Consider the following 7779-nt stretch of genomic DNA (forward strand, 5'->3'; position numbering starts at 1 on the left):
TAACCTTATATAAGCTTAGGTACCTAATCATATCATACTACGTAATTTTGTATCATATCTCCATTGTAATCACCCAAAGCTCTTAAAATTCAACCTCATAACTTGATTGCTTCCAAAATCTTTGGACCTTCACCATTATCTTCCTTCAAATGACGTCTTTCTATCGGAGACCCCCTGGTGGGCTTCATATACTACCGTTGCAAATCAAATGGTGTAGGAGGAATATAATGGTGAATGTTTGAAAATCTTGGAAGTAAATCAAGTTAAGGGTTGAACTTTAAGAACCTTAGATGATTGCAATGGAAATATAATGCAAAACAATGTAGTATAATATGGTTAGGTACCTAAGCTTATATAAGGTTGTTAGGTATATTCACTTTACCCTATATATATATATATATATATATATATATATATATATATATATATATATATATATATATATATATATATATATATAGGTTCTATGGAAAACAAAAAACCCTAAAACTCGTAAAAATGCATAAAAAAATATTTAGAGATCACAAGTCTTTTTTTTGACGTTATATTATTTAAAACCGCACATTTTTGTATAAATTCGCTGAAATATTTATTGAAAAAAAAAACGAAAAACTAAAAAAATAAATAAATAAATAAAAAATCGATTTTTAAAATTTTTTTTTCAGCAAATTTATTAAAAAAAGCTACGATTTTTAAGAATATAAAGTCAAAAAAAAAAAAGATTTGAGATCTCTAAGTATTTGTTTATGCATTTTATGATTTTTAAGGTTTTTTTTTGTTTTCTATATAACCCTTCCCTATGTGTGTGTTTGTGTGTGTATATATATATATATATATATATATATATATATATATATATATATATATATATATATATATATATATATATATAAGTTTCGTTCAAGGCCCGTGCTCAGCACGACCCCCGAAAAGTTATATGGGTACTTCTTTTCATTGTCTGGATCTTTAATAAAGACAAGTACATTGTTGTTATGAGTATGAAATTGAAACTATGTTGTTAGCAATAAACGATTAAGTATGTTGTTATTATTGGCAAGGAAATGAAATGCATTGCTATTATGGGTAAGGAATTGAAATAACATTGTTATATAGGTAAAAGCTAATGTACATTGCTTATCAAAAAGTGTAAAAAAATTAAGGTAAAATGTTATAAGTACATGTGTTTTTCAAAGAGCATCTATACAGTGTTGTAATAGTAAGAAATGAATGTATAATGCTATAATAAGCAAATAAACAAAAGTATGTTGCTATTTATTGCCCTAACAGTATCAAATGTTTACCAAATTCACTTCATATCTATAAATCTAGACATAAACTAACCATGAAACCATGATCACTAATGTTTATAGCAATAAGACCATGCAAAAGGAAAATATGAATTACCATCATAACCCCTCAAAATTTATGAAACACCAAAAATACAAATATGAAATTAAAACATTATGACTACACAAGAAATAAGTGTCCATGACAAATGACCAAATTGGGCCTTTACATTGACCTTCGGTAGGAGATGATGTCAGAAGCAAGCCATTAGCCTTGATTTGTCCCTCGAAAATAATTAATTGACATCGAATACTTGAACTTAATGCAAGAAAACCAATTTTCCTTTCTTGTTCAATCCTAGATTTTAGGATACTGAAAATGAATCACATAGTGAATTCTTTCTTATTTAGATCACACTACACATGAAATATTAGCACAAATTAGACTGCTTTTTTCATGACAGACAGTCAAATAACTTTCGTTAAGTTTAAACTTAAACAATGAAACAGAGAAAAATAAGCAACTGACAAGGAATGATGAAGTAGCCGTCATTGGTATACTCATCAATCAGATTGTGAATCTACATAACTGCCAAAGAAGAATTATTTGTCCGGGGAGCATTAAAATATATACTTTTGTGAATATTTTTTTAACTATCCAGATAAAAAAAATGTGTCCCTCGCCCCAAATTTTGATCATTCTACATCCATTCTTTCTACTTCCATACCATTTTAAACCCTAGAAGCTTGAATATAAATCTGGAAAAAAAAAAAGGAAACTTGGCAAAAGAACGATACAATGGAATTGAAAAAACCAAATTAGGGATTATTGGCATATCAAGAATTATATTGTTATCATTGATAATTATATATTCAAAATTTATTATTGAACCAATAATTTGATAAGGGGTATTTGGTAAAGATATATAAGTGTGTAAAAAACCAAAAAGAACACCTTTTTACTATTATTTTTTGATTGGTGCTGATGTGGGTTTGGTAAACGCAAAAGGAGAGGTAGAAGTGTCATTAATATCAAATTATGGAATGTCAGAAATCTATCTATTCATATTGTGTTTCTAGAAGGCACAATCTAATTGAAGAAACCTACATAGAGTTTAAAACCACACTTAATGAAACTCAATAAGAATATATTGATTGAATCTTAATCTGTACAGGTTGAAACAAATCAAGCTACTTGAAGCAACAACCACCATTTCACGTACTGTAGCACAAATTGCAAATCAGAAAAGTGCAATCCTAGAAGAAAATCAATGGAATTAAGGAACTGAGGGTGGCTTGGTTAGGAACTAGGGCAAATTTTAACCTAATTAACTCCAATTGTTTGAGGTATTAAGTCACACACTCCCGAGTTTGAATGAAACCACCACTAAATCCAGTCAATATGCTCTGCTCTACTTTTTAAGATTTTGTTAAGATACAAATATTTAAGCCGTAAATGAGTGGTAAAAGATAATATTAATTTTAGTAGCATAGAAATAAAACTGGAACAACCATTTAATTAAGCATAAGCTAAAGACAAATTAACAACCTTAGTTGAAGGCAAAATTGATGGAGAGAATCTATAGATTAATAAACACACACACACATATTTGCAAATTCAACCCATTCTTCAACAAGCACATCTCCTTCTTGATGTACGACATGTGCAATTTGTATTTTCTGTTTCTGACGTCTACCAAATGAGAGAATTTGAAGGTCCTTTGTCAAACAGAATGTTTCAAGAACATTAAAAGATGATATTTAATTGAAATAAAAAGAGATGAAGATGAAAAGTTACAACACAAATTTTCCTAGTAAAAATCAGTTTAAGAAGAACTCAACAGCACAGATGATCCATCTTGTAATTATATGACAAAATCATGGAGTCTTTCACTCTTCATAATGAAAACGAATGCACTTTTTATAACACAAGTAGAAATTCTATAACGAAACATTAAGATTGTACATTCCAAATACATTTGCTAGAGTTGTATGAAGTTCTTCATAAGACCAAAAAACATGGAGATAAAGATGAAGATTGAAGGGTTTTTTCCACATCCACAAATAAACAAATTACTTACATATCGATTGATTAAGAATATGGGTACATCCTGTCGTGTAGTGAATATTTTGAAAGAATCTTCATGTACTTGATAGTCCTCTCTGATTGAAAATATACCCAAAAAAAGGTATACATTATACAGATGAGGAAATAAGGGATATCTGCCATCTTATAAGATCATAAAGCAAAGTAACTTCAATTAGAGCAATGGGTGTGGGCAACAAGGTGCAACATCAAGTTGTACCACCTCAAATGCCACATAAGCAAATGGTGTTATAACACCAAGTGAGGAAATTGGCAACAAGATACAACAAGATGTAACACCAACATTTTGAAAATAAATATTTTTATTTTTGTATTTTTTTTTACTATTTCGTTTTTTTACCTTTTTTTGTTTTCGTTTTTTTTTTTCTTTTTGCGTTTTTTTAATAACTAATATATATATATTTTTTTATAAAACATATAATTTTAAAAACAAAAAATATATATTTAAAATCTAAAATCCGATTACAATTAAAAAAACATAATTTTAAACCTAAATTAATAACTAAAATAACATTGAAATCACTACTAAATACTACACACAAATCCTAATCAACCTAAATATTTTTTCCTAATTTGTTCCTTCATTGCTTGTAGCACTGCTAGATCAGCAGGTGCTAAACCCTCCTCGCTTGTTCGAAGAATTGACAACTGTTGTGTCATTAGTTCCCTCTTTTTTTGCTCCCGCTTCTCCCGTGCCTGACTTTTCAGGAATTCCAAATGACGACGTTTCAACTCATTTTTTTCTTTTATTAACAAATTATGTTCATCGAATTTCGCTCTCATTTCCGCCGCATCTTTTGCTCTCGTCTCCACCTCCTCCATATGTCTTGCAGTGCGCCTCGCTTTGTCGCGTCCGGGCGGTCGTCATGGTGGGGATATCTCTTGGATATCATCCGGGATCTCATCGTCATCGGCGTTTAGGTCGATGTTAGTCCGTGCGTCCGACACGTCGACCGAACTAGAATTGCGAGACCTTTTGGATTGAACCTCCGACGATGTAGGCGTTTTATTCCACTTTGGATCCGCTCGCAACAATTCCCATGATTTTTCAAAGTCGAAAACATGACCCATTTCGACCCAATATTGTTCCTTAGCAGCTTTGAACAAATCAAAGTCGTTGGTTCCACTTTGTTGTTGCGCCGCAATCCGGTTGTAAATACCGTTGAATTTGTTGCACCGCTTAGTTATCATACCCCATTTGCTGCTCAACATGTCGTTGTTGCGATATAGATTTTTCTTTAAAATATCGTGAAACTTGTCGAGCACCGCCCCCAAATAAGCTCCTTTTTTCATTCCATTTCCACGAAGTTCGTCATTTGAAGTAGCACACCAAGCCGCCGTCAAAGCGTATTCCACTACTGCCTGCTTCCACTTGAACTGTTGGTTGTGTTGTAGGTGACGGTTGATTGGTTGTTTGTTGCATCGAACCAAAAGTACATAAAAGATTTTGTTGTAAATTTAGGTTTTGACCAAATTGATTTTGTTGAACGTAAGGTGAGTTGGGAAATTGCAGTGACGGTGAAGCGGTATTGAAAGCGGCACCTTGGTATGGTATTTGTGGTGAACCTTGAGACGACAAAAGGTTAAAATAATTTTCATACCCCGCAAATCCGAGAGGCGAGGTTGTGTTTGAGTTTGATGATGGAGGGGGGTGTTTGGGTTTGCTCCATTTTTTGAATTAAAGATATAGAGAGAATGAGAGAAAGGTATATAAAAATTGAAATAAAGTGTATGTGTATATATATATATATATATATATATATATATATATATATATATATATATATATATATATATATATATATATATATATATATATATATATATATATATATATATAATGGGAAAAAGCTAAGTTTTTTTTTTTTGAAATTGACCGTTATTAAACGGTAAAATATGTGCAACATATATTTTTTTTGGCGTTACAACTCGTTTCCAAAGCAACGAGTTCCGGGTGACGAGAAGCAACGGCTAAGGGGAGGGGGGGGCGGTGTTCACCGCGTTATGACGGCGTCGCAGAATGCCACGTGGGTCTCGTCGAGGCCCATACCGACTCGTCTTACAGAATATGTAAGAACCTAATGATCTAACCATATAACTTCAACAACCTTTACAGCAAAAGTAAATCGTTTACAACTTCTATAAACATAGCCTCAATCCCAAATTTAACCTAATCATTAATAGATCCAGGTAATCGACTCAAACATTACTCAAGAGAGTCAAAAGATATGTATCATATTCTAATCACTCTCTCATTCCTTAACCGGTTTATGAATCCATTTAATCAGAAGAAGTAAACATTATCCTTGTCAAAGACCTCCTTTTTATCATTCCGTCTTTGTAGTGGTAGTGGTTATGTAAAGTTTGAAGATAAAGACTCATCCATACAAAATCAGGAAAGCAGGAGTAGAAGAAGTTCAAAAGGTGGGAAGCGGTGGTGCGTTTGATTGTATGCCTGGGAAGGTAACCGCCGTCGGCAAACCTTAATCCCTTTTTGAGGAATTGAAAGTCGAAAAGAAGATGTGATTAATCAATAACTTTCCTTTCATGCATGGATAATATATGATAGAATCATGAGTATGAAGTACACCGACCATACATCTGGAAGAATGCATGGAAGGTCAAGTAGATATGGCGTAGGAAACAGGAAATCACGATTGAACAGAGGGTGTTTGATACGAACACCTCGAGATGGAATAAGCAACGCATTTTTAGGATTGAAGCATCATATGTTTGTTACATGCATGTTTAAGAAAAAAAACTTGGTCTTTTATGTTTGAGTCAATAAAGGAGTTGGTGCCCCTGTTAGTAGTCCCACGATTTAATGTTAGTAGTCCCACGATTTAATATTACTGCATGTAGGGTCCTTATTTTTAGCATAGAGAAACTTCTAGTCATCCTACAAATTGTAATCTCTTTTGTTAGGGTCCTTATTTTTACAGTTTGCTTCTTCTTTTGGAGATTTGCCATCTCTAATAAGGTTGTATCAGTTGAAGAAGAAAGGAGCGAGAGAGAATGACGATATGAAGATTTCCAATTTCACTTAATGAAAGAAGTGTATGAAATAAATACACTTAATCAAGTGGAGTACTTGGATGAAGCATTTGGAGCCCTTGAAACTCAATGAATCACTTGGGGTTTATGGATCATGTTACAATGGATCATCTGAGAAAGGAATGGATCGCCTGACAAATGAATTGATCAAGTTCCAAAGGGACGGATCATACAGAAAGGGGTTTAGAGCAACTGGAAGAGGTTTGAAGCACTTGGGAGTGATATGGAGCAACAAGGGAACCTTGTTGCGCCATATGATAAAGGGATGGGCCAAGAGTGATGCTCTTGTGCCATGACATTCCCTTTTACGCCATGGGGTACCTCTCTTACGCCATGAGGTACTCATGTTGTGCCATGCATGGCCTTGTTGCGCTATGCATGTACCTGTTGCGCCATGGTGATGATGTTGTTCAAATCTTGATGTTCTTACGCCACCCTTGAAGCCCCTTACTCCATCTATATTCCTTGTTGTGCCATTTGAGGATGTTGTTACGCCATGGATTTTTTGTTGCGCCATGATGATGCATGTTGGACCATCTTGGTCCTTGATGAGCCAAGTATGATATGAAGTCATATATGATGCTCAAGATCATTCAAGGATGTTCAGAAGTTGGTATTGCTCAAGAAATACACCTTATTGTGCCACCATGATGGATGTTGGACCATTAGTGTTCATGATGTGCCGCTTGTGCATCATGATGCTCCACTATGGTCAAGGTGGTTCGCACGTGCATCATGATCCTTGTTTCGACCACTACAACTTTATGTAAAGATATCGGGCTTATCTCACACTTTAATTTTGACGCTTATTTTTATTCTTAATTAATTAAACCCTAATAATTAAGCATAAAACACATAATTCACATAAAATTCACATAGTTCCTTTTCATTTCTTCTAAATGAGTTACAAAGGTTAACCTAGACCATTATGTCAATATTAATGCCTAGCCTAGAAACACGGGCGTTACAATGGACTTTCATATAGTTTTCGTCCACCCTATACCAATAGGGTCCATTAGCCCAAACTACAACTATTACTGATTACATAATCAGTCCCTGTTGATTTAATCAGTATCTTTTGATCACTAATTTCGGATCAATACTAATTAAATAATATGATTTCACAATTAATATATTTTTCTTATAATATATTAATAAATCACAACCTCTTTCTCCATAATTCATCCTATCAAATTGTTATGGTGAAGGTAACCCAAAAGGACCATGCTACTATCGAGTCAAGTACATACCAATTATAGTTATGGGCTTAGATACCTAATCCAAAATTTTCTACCTAATTTCCAATCTCAGCCATACAAAAATCTTGATAAA

This window comes from Lactuca saligna, chromosome 4 (genome assembly GCF_052625555.1).
Source record: "Lactuca saligna cultivar CGN05327 chromosome 4, ASM5262555v1, whole genome shotgun sequence".
In the NCBI taxonomy this organism is placed as follows: domain Eukaryota; kingdom Viridiplantae; phylum Streptophyta; class Magnoliopsida; order Asterales; family Asteraceae; genus Lactuca; species Lactuca saligna.